The sequence below is a fragment of the Taeniopygia guttata genome, chromosome 7, assembly GCF_048771995.1.
Source record: "Taeniopygia guttata chromosome 7, bTaeGut7.mat, whole genome shotgun sequence".
Lineage (NCBI taxonomy): Eukaryota > Metazoa > Chordata > Aves > Passeriformes > Estrildidae > Taeniopygia > Taeniopygia guttata.
In genome coordinates, this window is record NC_133032.1 from 29,109,012 (window position 1) to 29,130,080 (window position 21,069).

General features: G+C 42.0%; 1 protein-coding gene across 50 annotated transcripts in view; it reads left to right on the plus strand.

Moving 5' to 3' along the window:
• The window catches only part of MAP2 (microtubule associated protein 2), a 231,797-nt gene that overhangs the window by 113,722 nt on the left and 97,006 nt on the right, over nt 1-21,069 (plus strand). For 10 of the 50 annotated variants that reach the window (XM_030277938.4, XM_072931645.1, XM_030277969.4 and 7 more), the window contains one exon: nt 15,948-16,007. The exons of the other annotated variants lie outside the window; for them this stretch is intronic. The gene's annotated coding sequence lies outside the window, so the exon portion shown is untranslated. The remainder of the gene's footprint in view (nt 1-15,947; nt 16,008-21,069) is intronic. 50 annotated transcript variants of the gene reach the window in all.

Here is a 21,069-nt window from a genome sequence, read left to right on the forward strand (position 1 = left end):
TGGGTTAACACCACCATGACTGGGGTCTTGCATAAAAGACCATGACAATCGATAAGGAGAGCAAAATACAGCTTTCAAAAAATATGCTCTCAGCCAAGAGGAAATTAATTTCAAAAACTGTTTTAATTAGTTTGTAGGGGTGAGCTACTTCATATGGCATATGTTTTCTGGGAAATGGTCCAGCTCAGTATTAAGAGGCTACAAGAAAATTGGCACTAAACATGTGGATGCAAGGGGCTTGAACGAATGAAACTTTAATAAAGACCAATACTGTCTGATTTACCTCAAGGAGGCTCAGTTCAGGTACCTTTTGGTTTCCAGGTGTACTGACAGTTCTGTTGCTTTATACGGTATTGTACTGGTGATCAGATTGTGAGTTCTACCTAAACTGGTACAACTGAATATGGTTTAAGGCCACACTCTCATCTGATGGAGTCTAGAGTTGTGCCATTTAGGTCAGTGTGCTTGTTTTGAGCGGAGACAGGTAACAATATACCTCTTTATGATGAGATAGAGCACTGGCCAGGTGAGCACAGAGAAGTGCAAGTTATAGGTGTAGTTATATTAATAGGGTACAGTTGTATTCTTCTATATCCAGTGATGTCATCGCTGGATAGGGAATTACCCTTTCTTTGGAAACTCAAACCCAGTCCTGTTCCTGTCGTCTTAGAGCATCTTCCTCAAACACACTTAGAACTGAGGAGACCATCTCCCAAAGGAGGGAGGATGTGTGCAGGGCGTTTGTCACCTGACATTCTCCCTCCTTACCCAGCTGGGTCCTCATCCAGCAGGAAAGAGAAAATTTACCATGCCATGGACAGTGCCATGAGGCAGTAGTGTGCTTGCTTTCTGGTGGAGAAGGTGCTGTTCAGCAAAATTCCATAGTGTGTGCCCAGAAGGAAAGGTGGAATAAGGACTGGCTGTCCATTTGTAATAGGTAACTGGGCAAGGTTTTAATTCCTTTCACAGCTCTAGTTTGGCTGTTGTCTCCTTTAATTTCCAGTCCATGTTTCCTGTTCAAAATGGAACTGAAGAGTGTCCTTCAGCATTTGAAAAGAGATGTGGAAGGAGGAGATAGAAAAGCTCCCTGCCACTCCATTGCTCATTTCCTGTTTTTGTGTATTCCCCAATTCCTACAAAACCCAGAAAAATCTGTTTCTTAATGCCTTAGAATAAGAAGCTGCAAAGCACTGGGATTTCTTAGTTTGCATCCAAAATACCATGTCTTCTAATCATCTCAGAGCAGCAGACTTGAAAGCTCCTTCCAGAGAGATGTCAAAAAGGTCACACGTTTTCCTTTGAATAATGAGTGGTGCTTTTAAAGGAGCTTAAGATAAACTTCAAGCCTATGGCCCATATGATCTGTTTACTGCATATAAAGACTGCAGCCCTTAGCTAAGCAGGAGCAATGATTCTGTCACTAGAGCTTGGATTGAGACTCCAAAAATCTTGCATGTGCTTTCCTGATGTACCATGGAGCCTGTGCATGTTTTTAGGCAAGGCCTTTTATCTTGCTTAGCCTCAATTCATAATCTTAAAAAAAAAAAAAATTGGCACAATAGCACAGTACAACACAGTTCTTAACTATTTCTGAAAATGATTCCACATAAAATACTCAAAAATCAGAGGCAGGAGGCAGGCAATAATGGGACAGCTGGGGAATGGGAATCAGGTTATGGAAGAACAAACACAGATAACTCTCCTGTTGTGTAACTTGCATGTGAGCATATTCTGCACTGATGATGAAGGACAAGTTGTTTGATTATTACAGAGAGACTCTGCATCATAAATACAGGTACACAGGAACAACTGGGGTTTCCTTATATCTCTTCTGTTTGTCTATATTTGGATATAAACTGTTCAAGCATCAATACCTTTCCTCAGTGTGGGCACTGCCTACTTTTAAGGGGTGCCACTGTCAGCCGCAGCCTGCATGTGTTAAGGATGTACTTGGCATTTGGGTATAAACTAGAACTAAGTAGAATCAGATCCTACAATGTTGTTGGTCTGTGCTCTGCTGATTAGAATCATAGAATCACAGACTGTTTGGGTTGGAAGGGATCTTAAAGAGAAGAAGAGAAGTTCCAACTCCCTCTGCCGTGGGCAGGGACGTCTTCTGCTAGACCAGGTTGCTTCAAGTCCTGTCCAACCTGGCCTTGAACTCTTCCAGGGATGGGGCATCAACAACTTCCCTGTTCCAGTGCCTCACCACCCTCCCAATTAAAGAATTTGTTCCTAATATCCAATCTAAACCTCTTCTCTGTTAGTGTGAAGCCATTCCTGCTTTTCTGTCACTTGATGCTCTTATAGATAGTCTTTCTTATTGGCTTCCTTCAGGTATTGCAATTAGGTCATCCCAAAGCCTTCTCTTTCCAAGGCTAACAATCCCAATTCTTTCAGCCTTTCCTCACAGGAGAGGTGCTTCAGCCCTCTAATCACTTGGTGTCCCTCTGGACTTGCTCCAACATTTTAGAGCTGATAGAGCTGTGGGATACAGAACTCAGAGGCAGTCTGCTGAAAAGATGAAGTCTTTCAGGCCCTGTGGTTGAAAGTAAAACTTTTTTCTCAGAGTTGGGGTGCCTCAGTCCCTGGTCCTGAGGTACAAAAAGACAGCTAGAAACTGGTGGGTAGGTTTGGCTCCATAAGGTGCATAGGGCTGATCCCATAAGTGAGATGGGGCTCAGTCTGCATAGGGCTGTATGAACCAACTCCAGCAGTGGTTCTCCAGCACTGTAGGTCTCTGTGCCCTCAACAAAGGAAAATCTCTGGCTGTAGCATCTGACAGCCACTGCCTGGCTAATTTGTTGCTGGGATCTGGTGGTACCTTTCATGAGTGCAGGAAAAGCTGCCTCTTTCAGCTCTGGGAGCGTATGGAGCTTTCTGCCTTTGCAAGCAGCATGGAAATTTGCTGTTCCTCTTGGCTGAGAAGGTTTTGATGCATCACACACATTGCTTATGTTTCTCTAGCACAGAAGTTTGCCCTAGCAGAGCCCATTGCCTGACAGTTGCTCACCCAGGATCTACCCCTGAACTTTGGACCGAGAACTGCAAGAGTTGTCACATCCTCCTGCGTGTGATGTAAAGAGTGGGACTGTTCTGGAGCTGAAAGTAAATCCTTTACTTCTGGCATCATGTTAAGCAGGGTGATCATCCTCTTCTTTTAGGGAGATCTATTACGTCTTTACATTTATGGAAATAATTTTTGAGCTATAGAGTGGGATTATAAATTGTAATAGCCTCAAAATAGAGCGCGTGAATTTTCTTAGCAAATGCATCAGTGCAGAAATTGAGATTCTCCTTAATGTGTTTGTTGCTGTCCACAAATGTTTTTAAACAAATTTTTACTTTAAAGAGCAATGTAATGTTTTCTCCAGATCTTGGAAACCATTTTCAAATGTGTGAATTGAAAGTGTGGATTTGGAATGTGAAAAAATATCTCCCATGGGGGCAAAATTGCTGGTCTCCATATAACTGAGTTTTTTTTTTTAGTCTTCCCATTATGTGTGACTCACCATTGTGCTAAAGTATCCCAAATCCTTTGTTACAGAAGGTTGCAGCTCTTGTGCTCAAATGGGTCAATAATCTTTGATTCCAGGCACTTTCCTTAATCTTTACTAAGGTATTTCTGTAACAGAGCACAGTGTTTTAAGGAAGCTCTTTAGTGCTTTTGAGTAATGGCCTTCTGCTTTCAAAGGTCCACAAATTTTACATGCTGGCTCTAAAAAAGAGGCAAATTTGTTATGTGAATTAGGGAATAGAATACTTATTTTGAAAATCATTCCAACAAGTGTTAAGGGCTCTGCTGCAATGCATAAAGTCCATAATCTTAAGGTCAAAACACTATTTTTGCCTAGTTCTGTCTTCCTAAATGTGTTGCAATCAGTGTTGGCTTTTGTTGGAGAAAGCGTGGCACTGTGAGTTACTGATGCAGCCTGGTGCTGGTAATCTCCAGCAAGTGAAGTACAGCTTTTCAACATGTAAATAATTTCCCAAGATTGGTCCACTTAGGGGTAAAGCATTTTTATTTAATGTGTTTTGATGCAATCAGAAGCATGTGGTGCTAAGAGAGAATAGTAATTTTCTTTACAGGGATTTAGTTTCAAGAAGTTAAGACTGTCTATTTGTCCAGCTTTTCTTGTTGGCTTCCACTTGCTAAGTGTTTTCAGTTGCACCATGCAGTTCTTTTGGGGGAGCAAATAAGGCATCTTAATGTTTTCTATTGTGTTACTCCATGTTTTCTCATCTCCTTAGCATTGCCTGCTTGCTTAATAAAAAAACAAATTAAAGTGGAACACACTTGAGAACTGCTAATAAATGAAGGGAATTATCAGAGAAAGGCTAAAAGAAAATTAGAAGGAGGAGTATTTTGGCTGGAAATATAATCTGTGCCTCCTGCAGTGCTGGCTATCAGTGTTCCTGGTGAGTTTGTCTGATTTTGAGCCCTTGAGCTGCTGCAGGAAGCTCCACACAGCTGCTGACTTATAACAAAAGTAGTTAGGAGTTTGTGTTATTTTTTAAGTATGTGGGGGAAAAAAAAAAGCACAACAGTTCCTCTTGAACTCACAATATAGTGGTTTTCCACTTCTGGCAGCTTCTAGTTATTTTAAACTTTGTGAAAGATGTGGGGCATTTTATTAAAGTAAACAAAGCTCTCTGAAATGAGTGCTCTAAAAGAAAAACATTCCTATTTTTCTAAAACCCTAAACTTCAATGAGGACACAGAAGTGTGTATTCTTTATGGGCACTCTGGCCTCAGCTTGACCTCAGCTAGCCCTATTTCTTAGTAATACACGTCCTGCTGAATTGGGCTTTTATGAGTTTTAGCTTAAGATATTAAATACAGAACATTTGGTTTCCCAGGAACTATATAAATTTCAAATGAACAGGTGTTTTGAATACGTACCTTACTGGGGAGAGTCCTTACAGCTAACTCGTCTCCCAAGTGAAAGCTGTTCAGTTTATTCTGTCTTGTCTCTGGAGAAAGTAAGAAAGGCCTTGTTTCCTAGAATTAGCTTTGGAGTTGATATTGAAGTAGGAAGTTGAGCTTAATGGAGTCTATCTACTCAAACAGTTCTTTTAAGAGAAAAAAAACCCCAAAACTATGTGTAAAATGCTAACTTTTTTGGGGGGAAAGAATTAATTTCAAAAACTTTCTATTACTGAAAATTCCTTCCCCTTTTTCTGATTTTAAAATGTTTTTTTTTTAGACATTTTAAAAATGGAAGAAAAAATTCATTCAATTTGGAATAGCTCAAATTTCTGAAGGAAAACTTGAAGAAAAAAACAAGTAAAACATAGCTGGAATGTTTCATTTGACCTAGTCTGAAATACTTAGGGGTTTTTGATATCTTGAGCTTGGATTGACAAAACATTTCAGAAACTGTATAGGACATGGCAAGGCAATCTCTGCCAGCTCTGGGCATTGAATCCTACCCAGGGGATTCCTTCCTGGTTGAGTGCAGTAAGGAAATAGCAGCTTGTGTTTCAAAAGACTCCTGAGCCCAGCTGAAATCCTTCATGTTTCAGCAGGGCTGACACGCTGACAGTGTGGGTATGGAATGGGATTCTGCTGCTGCTGGAGCTGAGAGGGTGCCCATAGTGTGAAAGGACCACTCCAATAGCCACCCATGTACCCAGCACATGGACAAGGCCAGTCCATGTTTGGTTTTAGAAGTAAAAAATAATATAATTAATAAAAAATGTGATAGGAGGAAAAAAAGTTAACAGTCAAGCGGTTACCGGAAGACTTGTGTCTTTACCTGTATTTATGGGCACATTGTTTTGTTCCAGCTCTGCTGCCTGTATCCTATGTAAAAAGAGCCCTGAAAATAAAGTAGGATTTCTTGTAAGAACAGACAGGTCTTGGAAAATCCCAGCTCTACAGAGATTGGGCAACTGAAAGGCATTTTAAAAGATTTTATTCCATTATCAGTCTCGTAGAAGACATAAAAGTCTCTTGTAGACATGTAGAGATGTAAAACTCAATGCCATTCCATCAGAAGCCAACCTGTTTCCTGGTTACAATACCTTATAAATGTTTTTCAGCCTATTAGCTTTTGCCACACAATGCTGCTAATACTCCTAATACCAATCACCTATTATTTTACCCCACGTGGTCTTGCTACAATGCATCTTTCACAGTTCTAATTCTCCGAAATGTCTCCGAAAAGTTTTGCAACTTTTGAAACTTGTTTCTAGTTCAATCTCTCTGTCTCTCAGCAAAGTCACCTCTATTCCATGGGCTTCCTAAGTCAGCACACCTTATCTCAGAGTTTGCAAACACATGTACAGGACTGTGTGAGCTTTCAGTCAGGTTTTGAGAATCCTTTACAAATCCATTTCTCACATCAGGCAGAATGGATTAATGGATTTATGACAGGATGCACTTGCAAGTGCCACGAGCCCCAAACCCAGCTGAGAAGTGCGGTGGCTGCTCCAAGCCATGAGACTGGCCCTGTGTTCCCAGACTCCTTGTGAATTGCATAAATGGAGGGTGACATACTTGCTGAGTATAATGGTGTAAACTTTGTGACTAGAAATTATTTACAGACCTGTTTTGGAGAGAAGATTTGAGACTGGCATTTACAGCCTCTCAGGGAGCACCCACTGTCTGTTTTGGACCTCTACCCCAGCTTGAAATTCTCTTTTATGGCATCCCTCTGCCCATCCAAACATTCTATTTAGAATTTTATTATCTGCATGTAGTAAGATATCTGTGCCTGAATAGTTATCAGCAGAACCTACCTTTACTCTTGTGCAAATGGACAAGGGACATAGAGGCTTTGCCACTATTTTCTTTGTTTCTTTATTGGATACAAATGTCAGAGCTTGGGATTTTTTTTAGGGATTCCAGGGACTGAGGCTCTTAAGGATTGGAGAGCTATCATACTGTAGTCTATTTGGACAATTTTCCTGCTGTCACACCTCTTGGCTGACATGACTGTGGCACTGGTGGGACCCATGTCCCATAAGCATCAATGACCTTTAAATGAAATTGGTATTTCTTACCGAATGCATGATAATAGGCAAATGTCACTTGAGTTTGCTGCTCTTAAGAGTTGATCAAGGATGAGGGAGAGGGAATATGCAATGAAGGGAAGACAGAGAGGGTCATTCAATGAAGGGGGCAAGGCTGGATGTGGATGTGCTGGTGCCAGCCATGCTGTGTTCTGGGGGTGATAATGTGACTGCTGGCGATTCCTGTTTCACAGTGGAAACACTTTTGCCTGGCTGATTGTGGTATCACATTGTCTCTGGCATGGGGCATTGCTTATTTGAATTAGTAATCAGCAGGTTACTAGTTTTTCCACAAAGCAGGATGCATGCTAAGAGGAATTTTATGGCAGGTGTAGTTGCTTCAGCAGTTCCCAGCCTGGGAGAGACACTCTGCTTTTGTGTGCATTGGCTTTGGTTAAGCAGAAAATCAAGTGATGATGTTTCAGATGTAGCTTGGATGTGCTGTGAGTGGTGGTGTATGGCAAGCACATTTCTCTCTTTCTCAGGATTTTTCATAGAGGTGCACGGAGAGAAATGAAAGAGAAAACAATTTCTATTTCTGCTCCTTGTTTTTCCCATGTGGAATGTGTTTGGAGAATTGTTTACCTGGAGTGAGTGCTTGATTGGATTCTGGTGAGGTTTGTTTGAGCCTGAGGGCCAATCCAACCCACCTGTGGCTGCGCTCTCAGAGAGGGTCACAAGTTGTGTTAGAGATACAGAGTTAGAGAAAGTACTATGTAGTTTTAGTATCTTCCTTTTTATATTAATTATTATTATTAATTTATATTAATTAGTATATTAATGTATTTTAGCATAGTTATAATAAAGAAATCATTCAGCCTTCTGAATTGAGTCAGACATCGTCATTTCTTCCCATTGGGTTCACCTGCATTTTCAATAGTGGTGGGCATTTCTAGGAGCTCTCAAGGTGCAGACCCTCAAACAGGCCTGGAGGAAATGATTGCAGGGGATGTCTGGAAAATCTGCAAAAAAGCAAGCAAAAATCTTCCTGTTTTCAACTATTGAAAGAGTGCTTTGCTTAATTTCCCTTCACCCTGTGACAATTAAGTTGTGCATTCCAGATTGCCAATGGAGATAAGTGGTTTAGAGGTGACTTAAGAAATAACAGGTTTAAAGCCTCTGGGAGATTGTGCTTAGCAGTTGTATTGTGTATAGGAAGTGCATGTATTACAGGAATATGTGTTAAATGGGCTTCTCAGTGTCATCCTGAGCAAAGCTCGTATCATCCTGTGGTTCTTTCCAAAACAGTCCTAGTAAAACTTCCAGAATGTGCTATAGGATGGGGTCAGTACTGCAACAGTACTGCTTGGTTGTAATACTCTAAAATAGAGAAAAGGAAAAAGCAGAAATCCAAAGTATGGTACAAAAATTTCTTTAAAAAGGTGGGGAACATTGGCTAACCTGTACTGCATCCCCTGTCATGCTTGCTCCCAGGTGGAGGTCTTCAGACAATGTTTTTGTGCCATTTGTCTTTATCTTGGAGGCTTCTGGTGGCACATAAGTGGTGACATTGGAGCTGTGTCTTTGAGGATGTGTTCTAGCAAATGTGTTCTGCGTGCCCTCCTCACTTAATATGGTGCTTTGGGCTTCTAATCTCAAGGACATCCATATCAGTGCAAAAATCTTGAGCTTAAGCTCAGTTTCCAGGGTACTGCACATCTTGCTCTTGACTCCTCAAAGTTAACTTCAGTGCACTTAGGATTAGAAATAACATAGAGAGCCAGCTGATTACAGAAACCCATGTACTAGCCATAGGCTAATGTGGCTTCCCCCTGCAGTCCCAGAGCAGCCATGCATCCTGGACCTTTGCTATTCTCTTGCCATCCTTTTCACTGGCACACGCTGGGAAAAGGCTGCACTTGGTTACTACAGGATTATAGAGCTACACACTGTTGTTACATCATGGCTGTGCTGGGAGTGTATGTTCAACATTATCATTAGGTACAGGAGCTGAGAGTCCTGGGTTTTGGTTCTGTCTCAGACAGTAACCTGCTTTGATACCCACAGAAAGTCTCTCAGTCTACAATCCTGTCAAAGGGGATTTTTACTTTTTCAAGAGAATCATCTGAAGTTTTATTGACACCCTTAAATTTTATAATATCACATGGATGAAAAGAATAAACATAAACTCATCCCCAGCCAGAAAAAAGTTATATATTTTATTGTGTCTTAGTTTGTATTTCCATCACTGGTATATCTCTGATATACCAAGTTGACTCTTGGGTTATAGGATGTATTGGGGAAATTTTCAATCTGCCTGGAAAGCAAAATCTTCAGAATAAACAGAACTGGCGTGTCAAAAAACAATACTCAAGCAAGAGGATGGACCCAACCCCAAACCAGTTCTTTCTTTCTTACCCTGTCTCATATGCTCATGTCCTTAATTTCTCACTGGCATAAGACTTGCCCCAGCCCCATCAGTAAGGCAAAAGGCTCCCGTGCTGTCCTTTGGAAGATGGTTGTTCCATCTGCCTTGTCTGTTCACCTCCACCCTGTGCATGGGCTACAGCTGTATTACAACCCTGGATGCTGTACGGAAAGGAAACACACGTTTAATTTTGGACAAGAGAGCCTGGAAGCCAAAGCAACAAGCTTAGCAGAGAGCAGCATATGCTGCTTTCTTCTGTGTGTCCTAGAGCTCTGGGAGGAGGGGCTCAACAGCAGCACTGAGATAATGCCCTCACTGAGGGCTGCTGAGTTGAAGTGTGTCCCTGGAGTGGGGCAGCACAGACCTGAAGCCAGTCTGTGTGTGTGCTCTGCCAGGCTTGTCCAGTTGTGCAGCATCCTTAAATCCATGCTTAGCAGAGCTGAAGGGGCTGTGGCCAGCTGTCAGTCTCATTGTGACGCTTTGTCCTGACACTTCATCCCAGCTCCTCAGGTCCTCTTCTTCTGTGCTCTCCTCCCTGCCTTTTCCTCCCTCTGAATTACTGTGATGACTGAGGGAAAGACTCTTATACTTGTTGGTTTACACTGGCTTGGCTGTCAAGGTGTTTGTAAGGAGATGAAAGGCAGTGGCTGATTTTCTCTGTTGATTGTGTCTGTCGCTCATGAGTGAAAGCCCTTTGCAATCTTGGCACGTCCTGGCTTTATTCGTTGCATGAGCTCTGCCTGGGAACAGCCTGATTGCAACACAGGATTTGCATCCATGAGCTAACTCAGGGCTAGGAGTCTTTTAGGAAGTGCTGTTAGTCCAAAGACAGGTGAAAAGCAGAGCTTAATGATACAGTACCTGTATTTTGAAGTAGGTTATTGGTTTTTGTTGGGTTTTGTTGTTGTTTTTTTTTTTTTTTTTTTCCTTTGCTGTTCACTTTAAGAAAAAAATTGTCGTAACTTCTTATAACTTCTTAGCAGTGTTTTTCATTCTCTTGGCTCTGAGAAGTAGGGGAAATGTAAAGTCTCAAATTTAAAAGTCTCCAGCTTCCAATGGGAGCTCCTTTTTGTGGTGCTGGACCAAAGTATGAAAATGTATCAAACATATCTTCTATGGTACTGAGGTGAGGATGGCATGTCCCTAATAGGTGGAAGATTTCTCAGTCCTGGATCTTAAATAAGTATTTTCTCTTGGATACCAGCTTGTAGGGTTGGTGGTTTCTGTTTCACTAAATGCCTATTAGACAGTCCCTGTCCAGAATCTCTAGTGAGCTTTTCCTCTCCAGCATGTGAAGTTATAGCTTGTGCCCATACAACTCTTTCATGGGTGTCTGAAATAGCTGGGGCCTCTTAAAGTAAATGCAAAGACTGTAGTACATTGCTGTCCAGCATCTTCATTAGCAGACAGCCTTTTTTTCTGGAGGTAAGATCCTTCAGTGGAGGAAGATGGCTGATCTGTGGCCAAGTGGGTGACAAGAGGAACTCAGGGACTCTCTCTGCTTTTCTGACAAACTGAGAAAAAAATCCAGGCCAGCAATCCATCTTGGAAGTCTCTTAAGCTATCATAAGAATTTATAGGAACTCATTATACAATAAATTATAGATATAAAATAGCAGGTGGTATATCTTTCAAGCAGCATGTATTAAAATTCAACTTGACAAGACCAGAAAAACAGCCCCCAGACCTATCTTCAGTAACTACAGGGGATGTAAGTTGTGGTTAAGAGAAGTGGAGGGTTAATGACAGCTCTGTGCCAGTAAACACAACAAAATGTCTCAGTGGTAATTGTCATCAGAACGATTTCCTTCCCTGCTAGATACAAAATCAGATAAACTATTAGAAACACCATTTGTAAAACCCAGACACCATATATTTTCATCCAATGTAGTTGTCTGTCTCTGAGGTTCCTGAAAAAAACCCTTGGGGTTCTAGCTGGGCTGCTGAATACAAGCTGTGAAAATATTGGCATGCTGATTTTATCCTTTGCTATCCTTGTCCTTCTCTGTTTCCATTCTTTAATCCTTACTTAGTGGCAGCCACTAATGCAGCCAAGTTACTTCTGCGTCAGGAGGATCAGGAAACTGTTTCCTCTCAGGCCAAATGTGCTGACACTGCTAACCTCGATTTCTATAAATGATTGAACAGTGTCTCCTGTCTGCTGTGTATTTCAGGCTTCACTTAGCCAAGATTCTTGGATGCTGAGACAGCTTTTCATTTTCCCTGGCTCTTCCTCAGAGTCATAACCAAGCCAGGCTTTGTTTCCTCTACCTTCATGGCTGTGAGCTGCTTAGACTGGCAGTATGGTTTTCCCCCTGAATAGACCTTTCACAATTTGCAGGGTTTAAAAATTTCTTTTAACTATTGAAAAAATTTGGTGTGGATGTTTTAGTGAAAATGAGTCACCAGATAAGAAATGGGAATTAAGAAGTATTGGGAGTAATCCAGTCATTTTAACACAGATGCAGTGCAACAGTTTTCGGAATAAATACATTTGTGATGGTACTATCAGCATTGCTTGTTCTTGAATTATTTAAAGCTCTTATAAATCAGCTTGGTCAAAAGGGAACATGCTAAACTGTCTTTCAGAGCCAACATGTTCCAGGAGTGAGAGAAGGACTGAGTTGTGTGCTGCCCAAAGCAAACTCAAACTGGTGGTGAAAAACTCGGTACAGGTTTTTCCTCAGTCAGTGTGGCTCTGGAGTCTTGATTCTCAAGTTGAGGCAACATCTACTGCAGTCCTTCCTGAATTTCAGGCCACATCTACAGCCACAGTAAGCTGCTGGCTTCTGCTGATGTTCAGTAATGTACAGCACCACAACCTGGCCTCTGCTCTGCCTCCTTTAGCTGAAGTGGTTTAAAGACATTTTCCCTCTGCATCAACCCTAGCTGCAGTTCAGATATATTTGACCTTCATTTCGTAGCACTTTGGAAACTGAATAATAATATATGTGTAGTGAATTCTGCCCTGCAGATAACCAGAATGTTTTTTTGCATCCCTTTGAAAAATGTCTGTTATTTTAAGCCTCTGCTGCCAATGGAAAAGCATAAGGGTACATGGAAAGTAGGAAGGAGGAGGAGAGTGTGGAGTGTAAAAGGAAGAAGCTGTGGGGAAAGGTTTGGTACTAATAGATTGGATCAATTTGCAGCATTGTTGGGCAAAGCACTAAATGCTGAAAAGTAATTTGTGGCAATTTAGGCTTTTATCATAGCGTATATGTTGCTCTTGAGGTGTATGTATAGCAAAAGGCAACCTCCCAGACTGAAGAGTTAATAACCTTAAATGTGCATTTCTGCAGGCAGATTGGCGAAGCTAATAGATACCTGCAAGGCAGAGTCAGGGCCTCAGGTGGATGGGCTGACCCATCAGGATAACAGCACAGCTCCTCTCTCAGGAGAACAAGTAGAGCAGCTTAGGAAAAGAATGTAATTATGTACTTATTCTTAGGAAAAGAATATCCTTACAATTTTCATTGCAGGTGACTCTGCAGAACAGGTGTGTTGTTGGGTAGGTCATACAGAAGTATTTGAACACACACAAACCTTCAAATGAGAAAGAAAATCAGCTCCTGAAGAAGACATATATTTTTAAAAATTAGTACAATGTATGAATTTATCAATCCTGTTGAAGAGTTCTGTAAGAGAAGTAGGAGTAACTTTAATGAAGAATAGTTACAAATACCTTGTGCATAGAAGAACCTGAGTCCTCTGTTGTGCATGTGTAGGTATATGCACATTGGGGTTTTTCTATCAGTTTTTGTAGGTAGAAGTCAAAGTGTTTACCAAAAGAAGAAAAAACAATCCCTACTGGATACAGCAGAGGAAGTAGCATGCTTGATCCACAGACAAATGGCAGAGGCAGAATGAGCAGGATTCCTTGGCTGTTTGATGCTAGGTCACAGTGCATCCAGCCCAGAGCTGTCCAGCCCTTTGTTAGTCTGCATCAACACTGATGTACTTCAGTGGAAGAAAATCTGCTGAATGCACTTACCAGGCTGTATTTCTGGATAAGACTTCAGGTTTTCTTCATTGTGATGAGCTTGCCTGTCCTGACATACATTTCCATATCCAAGATAGAAGATATTAATCACAGCTTCTCATTAGGAGTGAGAACCAGCTCGTCTGTTTTGTGCCCTGTCCCTAGTGCAAAGTGTCACTTGGAGCAGCCAAAGTGCCATCCTCTGCCATCCTGGCTCTAGGGCATCAATAAACCAGCATGTCCCTTTACCTGAGCACAGAGCTTTTCTAAAGACACCACCAGTTTTAAGTAATTCCTTACTAAGACAGGTTCTTCTGGATTTCTGTCTTAAACAACAGGGTTTGGGAGAAATACAAACAAAAAGAAACCCTTCCTAATACAGTCTGCATTGTGATTATTAGAAGATGCTTTCAGGAAGTGGAAAACCCCATTGATAAATGTGGTGCCACATTCTGACCAGGCACTTAAATACTAATTTCTTACTTTTTGTTTAAATGCCCTGAATGTGGAATTGTGGGCATCTCTCTGTGTGGGTGTCTCTTCTGTTCTCTAGCAGAAAAACCTTTGAATCAACTCATTTTCTTCCCTTCCCTCGTCCTCAGCATGAGGTGGAAATGGTGATAACATCCTGAATTCAGAAAATTTGTGGGACAGCAAAAATGCTGCCCACTTCTGTCATCTGTATTTTGATTGTCTGGTATTTTGGGTATTCTGCTGGAGGCTAAAATCACATTTATTGCAGTGGACCTTCAGCAGACTACTGGGACACGTGTTTAATGGTGGTAGACTAGATAATGAAAGTGCAAAGCCAAGTTTGTTTTTGGTAAAAATGCCATCTGACCATCTGGCATACAAGTAGCAGGTGTCTCCATCCTTCTGTTAATGTCCCTGTTGAGTGCCTCTGTCTCCTTGCCCCTCCCAAGAGGGGTGTTCCTCTGGTTCTGGCTGTGTGGCCTTATGTGGCAGTGGTGGCACATCAGAGGGCTGTTGGGACACCATGTGCTCAATCCTTGGCTGTCAAGAGCATTGATCTTTCTGCTGAGCCAGGGAAAATTTAATTAGCTTATTTTAACATTCATTTTTGTCCGGTGGGTTGGTGGAGTTGATGCTGGTTGGAGCCTCAGTTCCACATAGCTCATTTACTGTAACTAATTATTGCTTGCAGAGGAGTGGTGCACTCAGCTGACAGCCTCTGCAGTAAGGTGGAATTTATTAAATTTCAAATTTTTCATTTATTTGCTGTCAGAACCATATGAAACCTTCCTCCTTCAGGGCAGCAGAATCTTTCTGTTCTTGTTGGATGTTAACTGGGCAAACTGATGGAAAGCTGTAGTTAGTACAACCCCATGCCATTGATGTGGTACATACAAGGTGACTAATTCAGTGACAAAGGATGACAGTCCGGGAAATAAAAATAACCTGAACTGCTCTCTACCTTAAGGTTAGTTGCCTTTGTGAGTATGCATTATGATTTTCTCTGATTTCATACTTATATCTTACTTTTTGTCATTACCTTCTATCCTTCTTAATTTGGTTTAGTTTTGTGTTTCTTACTGCTCTAGCTCCTGGGAATACCTGCCCTGTTCTTGGTGAAGCTTTAAAACAGTGAACTCAAACAAAAGCATTCACTTGGGTCAGATACCCTATACAGGGAATTAATTTTGAAAAGCTAAAATCAGAAGTTACAGAAAAGTTTTGGCCATTAGAAGCTGCAGCCTTAAATATAGGTGATAGTACTAGCTGGCTTCATAATACTTGGGGATACTCAAGGACATGTGGTAAGGAGACCCCTTTCACCCTGATGGGAGACATTTGGGTGTCTGTCTGCTGCTTGCACCTGGAATGTTTTCCCCAGTGTCCTTTTGTCAAAGCTTTAGAGAAAGGAGAGAGGATGTATGATGGGGCATGCAGAGGCTGTTTCAGCAAGCTAACCACATGTACTGCCCAGGCATTTCTCTCTGATTAAAGATGGTCACAAAAAGAGCACTAACATCTCTGGTAACCTTTGTTACTTGTTTGTCCCAGCTAAACTTAAGCCCCTCTGCTACAACTTGGCAAGAAAAAACAGTTTAAAGAGGAAACTGTAGTAGTTCCCTGCCTTGGTGTCTTCAGCTGTTTTGAAGTGTCATACTGGGAAGTCAGTGAGGGACTCGTGCACTTCTTCCATTACTTTCTGTGCATCTTAGCAACCATTTTCCTCCACTTTCCTCGTTCCTCCTTGGGATTGCCCTGCAGTAGAGTCTCTGCATATAGCGGCTCTGACAGTTCCTCCCAGTCTGGAGGGAGTCTGGCTGGAATTGTGCTGTGCTCCATTTGCCTTCCCTGATGGACAGGGAGTCAGTGCCAGAGTTTTTTTTTTAGTGCTGGCCTAGGGAATAAGCAGCTCCTTGGTGGTCCCAAAGCAGGATGGACAAAACAGGGAATCTGAATTAATGAGTCTTGGGAAATAAAGCTGAGAGAAAAAGGCTTGGACAGAAATGTATGCATAAGATGTGAGGACATTTTATATTCCCTTACAATGTTGAGTTTATGCTAAATTTGCTGCCTAGAGACTAGTGAGCCTATTTTTCTATTTTTTCGTAGGAACAGAGGGTTTCCCTTGTTTAACAGTCAGCCTCAGCATCCTATCATCTGCTTACCCAGGTATGACCTTTTAACTTGTTGGCTTAGTTTAACAGGCTGCCTGCTTCAACAAAATAAGAAGGCTTGAGAAAACTTCTCTAGTTCCTGTAACACTTAATTTTTCTGGGGCTACTTCCTGTTTTTGCAATACTCTTACTTTTAAAAAATAGGAGTATTTTAAGTAGATTTTTTTTAAAGCCTCCTGCATCTGATGGGAGCCACAGTATCCAATGTCAAAACAGCTGTGTCACTTTTGGCTTAACAAGAACCTGCTTACAGCCCTGGGTAGAAAGATGGTGATGATACAAAGGCCAAGCCTCTGAGACAGGTGACAGTGCTCCTGCACTCTGCTCTGGTTTGTCATATCCTGCTGCTGCACTGAGTTGTACCACAGAAAAGATGAGAATGATTTGACACAGTAATCACAAGCACAATGATTCCAGATCTCCAGAATCAAAAATAATTAGGTTGGATCAAAGAAATGCACTTTTTTCTGCTTCTTGAAAAGAGAAGACATTTGGGTGACTCCTGTCCAGAAGAATAAAAACAAGCATTAGAGAAAACCTGTGTCATAGAGATGAGCAGATACTTGTTTTGTCACTATTTCTGTATGCGCATGTATTCATTCCAGTTTGATTTTCAAATGAACATAGTTGCTGTTTTCACAAGCATGAATTTTAAATGCTAAAGACAAAATACTGAACTCCAGCAAATGGGAACAGAGTTGGATTGAAAAACTACATCTGAAGCGTAAGGAAGAAATGCAGTGTGAGCAGAGTGGCAAAGTGCTGGAGCTTCTGCTGGTGTAACTTCCTTTGGGCAGGGCAGGGGGAAATACTGCTATTATTTTGGGGAGAAGTGATGTGTTTGCTCTGGCCTTGCAACAGGAGCAAAATGAGGGTTTCGGTGAGCTCAGATGCCTGTAGAAGCTTGTGTTACCTCACAGCACAACAAGAGGAGCTTCAGACTCTGCATCCTATGAAGAGTAGCATGAACTACATGAGCATGAAAGTTTTATTCAGGTGATAAAAGTACCTACTTTGCCTTGTCACTAATAAAGGAAGGTGCTGGATTATGGCAGTTTAGGACACATTTCTGTGAGATCATACTTGAACAGGGAGCAAAATCAATCTCCTGTATTTTCCTTGAGTACTCAGTGCCATGATTCTGAGGCTGCCAGGATACTTGAAGATGAAAAAATGGAAGGCTCAAACACAGGTTTAGAGGAAGGCAAGCTGATACTACGGGATGAAAACAGGTAATCGTGTATGGTGTAGGATTTGTGTGGACATGCACATGTGCACTTCTGTGTGTATATATTGGGTACAAGGCTGGTTTTGGACTTAAGCTATTATAATCCCATAAATCTATCAATTTCCCACCAGCCCCTGGTTTACTTCTGCATGCAGTCTCTGGATTTATGAATTTGAAGGAAATTGAAATAGAGAATCACATTTGATTCTCTGCATTTGTAGGCTGTAAAAAGCAGACACACAAGTACAAGACAGTTCCCTTTCCATATGTGAACTTTTTTCTCTCACAAGCCATGGCACCACAGGCCTGACATGGGCTGTGGAGGCACATGAAATGTTTAAGTGCCAGCCTCTCCTTTCTCTGAGGCATATGATGTGCCTGAGGGTTGAGGTGCTTTTTGTTGTTTTGCAGAATTTCAGTGCTACTCCTCCTCCTGGAAAGCACAGCACAGACAGCCCAGCACTTTTGGAAGGAGCCATTTGCCTTCTGGGACTCAAACTGTGGGAGGGCAGGAGCCACCCCAGCCCTGGCATTTGCTCCCATCAGACTCCTATTTGCTCCTGGACGCTGCCAGCACGTCCAGCACCCTGCAGGCTCCTGCCAGCCTCTGCCAGGCAGGAGGGGCAGCATAAGCAGTGATCCTGCATGCTTCAGGAATTTTCCCATGGCCTCAGAATACCCTTGCAGCAGTGCAAGTATGAAACGAAGGATTAAATTAGCCTGTAAGTCTTAAAGTAACAGGCAGTTTTTATTGCAGTTGCCATTTCACTGTTGATAATGTTCCACTAGTGATAAAGTAAGTTATCATTTGTCTGCTGTTTACAGCTTAAATTGTCTCTGCAGATCCCACCCTCAACTGACAGACCTAAATTAATTGCTTTTGAATAAGGAGTATATCCATGGAGTGCTCCATAGCCTCTTGATGCTGCTCAGAGGCCACAGACAGTTTAAGAAGTTGGCAAGTCTGGAATGAAAAGAGAGAGAAGCTGTCATAGATCAGAAATAGCATTTTCTTCACAGGGTTGCTGCATCAGTGATTAGGAGATAAAATACAGGTGTAAGATCCTGCGAGCATTTGCTGTCTATCTTGTGTCCTTTGTCTCTGTGTGACTAAAAGTAACAGAATTTGCAGTGGAAATAATGTATCACAGGTGTGTGACAGGGAAAGTTGTGACAAAGGAGGTGGGGGTCAGCAAAAGGAGAAGTGTTTTCCCCCTCCCTGTGTAAGAGCATCCCCCAAGGCTGGGCTGTTGGATGGGAGGGAGGAAAACAGAATCAGGAAGGTAGCACAGAGGGCATCAAGAATGGTGATAGAGCTCTCTGAGCTGGGATGTCAGTACAGCCTGCTTGCAGCATTTGGAGCAGAGGACGCAGCTTTGGAAGAGTTGCACCATTCTCTGATGCTGTGGTTTTGCTTCTGGGGCTGCTGCAGTGACTCTTCATGCTGGTCACTGGGCCCTGTGGTTCCCTGTGCATTGTGAACAAACTCAGCATCTCCTTCTGACACGAGCTTTTCTGTGTGTGAGCTGTCTGAAAGGACCCTGAAACATGAAGGTGCCATTTACTCATCTGGGGCTGTTTCTAAGCAGGAGAGGGGAACTTTTAACACCCTTGTAAGGCTCTGTCACCCTGAGATTGCAGGTAATTTTGAGTTACCTTTTGAGTATAAGAGTTGTTTGGATTTCTTTTTCTGCTGTGAACCTACTAATGCTCAGAAGGGGAGGCATGTAGATGGGGATGGAGCTTGGCAGCAGCCATCTGGAACAGAGCCTTGAGGGCAGCAGGAGGTCAAGCTGAGCATGCAATCCACTCAGGGAGAGCATTTGTGTATTGATACTTTGTTCAATTAGCCTGGAACCTCTTTGGATACAGGCTCATCTTAGATGAATTTTGTACAGAGCATATGTACACCATAGCTTGTATTTTAGGGTTAGAAATTTCCCTCATCAATGATTGAATGTTAACATTATACAGAAAGATGTCAGTGAGGAATGATTAGAACAGTTATTAGAAAAGAGAGAAAAGAGATATGAATTGATACTCACTAGAGGGGTTTCTTGTTGTAGCTGCAGAAGAAATGTTGGCTTGATCTCTGAAGAGGAAAATATTCTAGAGTTGTTCTTGTTTTTTATTTTGCTTACTTTGGGTTGTTTTTGTTTTCTTTTTTTTTTTTTTTTTCAGTGGTTGTTGTAGCTCTAGGGAAAGTTGGCAAGTGGGCAGAGTGGAGGTAAGTGGTGTTATTGCTGTTGTTTTCTCTTTTCTCATTATTGGCTGGAGTGTTTTCTGCTTGGCAGTGGGAGGGCTGCAGTGAGGCATCCCCACTTGGGTGGTTCTGACATGGGGCTGCAGGAGGCTCTTGGCACACTTACTGTCAGTGTGGCATCCATTCCTCCTTCATCAGCCTTCCTCTTAAAAATAGTCTCCTACCAACCAGTAGACTGTTCTGCAATCTCACTTGCAAGAAGCTTTCGGCTTCCAGGTCAAACTTACAGAAGGTCCTTGTACCAAACTAGCCTTTGGGATTTCCTCCTTTGTGTTTATCACATAGCATCAATCTGCCTCTTTCCTCCTTTGAAAGGAGGGCTGTCATCTGTTTTGTAATCAACTTCTCTTCCCTCCTTTCTTCTGATTATCTTAATAGCCATTATCTGCACATTCATTCGTTTACAAATGCCTGTTTTGAATGCAACCTGTTTTGAATATTCTGTTAGTTGTATTTGTGAACTAACAAAGGTAGAATTTGCTACGTTTTGAAAGGATTGAGACGTGATCATTAAGCAGTGGGAAGGACACAGAAGGTCCTCTGTTACTGTCAAATCATGATGATATGATGGCGGTGGTATTAGTAATACTCCTATGTAGCAGGCTGAGTCACTAGTAAATGCTTAAAACCTGTTTACAGCCAAGAAGCAAAGCAATTCAGGCAGAAATTGACAGCAGGTTGGTTACCTGACTTGCTGCAGCTTTTCAGCAAGCCTCTTCCCAACTCTTTGGATGCAAGAAGTGGTCCAGAGAGACAGGGAGGGAAGAGGAAGAAGGAAATGTCATCCTTCCTTTCCCCTCTGTTGTGATGAGCCACAGAGTTTAATTTCAAGAAGAGATTGATAAGGAAAGGAAGCAGGTGTCCTGTGTGTTGCAGCTTATGCTTGATTCCTTTGTCAGGATCAACAGCCAGCCCCAACACAGAACTTTTACTCTTCTGTGCAGTACTTAAGTGACTTTATAAAGGGGCAAAATTAAGGAAGTGACTGTGAGTTGCTGAGCTGCATTTTGGTTTTGTGAACACTTACTGCAGTTGTTTCTGAGTCTTTAGCAGTCAGCATAATCCCTCCTGTAGCTCAGGAACCAGTTCAGTGTGGTAATGCTGAATTCTCACAATTGTGAGTTCTGTCCCCTGGATGACATGGAGAGAAAGAAAACACCATGGAATAGAAGCTCATCTCATTAAAAGGCAGTTGAATTTTTGCTGTGAACATCCTTTTGAAAATGAATCATCTTGCTAAGGATTGTAGCTTTATAACTATATGAAAAAGAAATTGCTCACACTTGTAAAAATTACAGTTTCTGTTTTCAGAAGTCCTTGCTGAATGGTGCACATCAGCCCTTTTTTTACAGGTGTGACTGGTCTGGGGGCCTGTCACAAAGGCCTTGTATCATCTGTCTCCTCCAGTGGTCTGGCACGTCCCTTGTTCATCTTCACAGCAAACCCTGCTGCTGTCTAAAAACACCTTAGTCCTCCTGCCATGTTCTCTCGAACTTTCCTGTGGAGCATCTGGTTCTGGCTGGTGTCAGGACAAGGATGCAGCACACAGGGATGTGCTCATGTGTC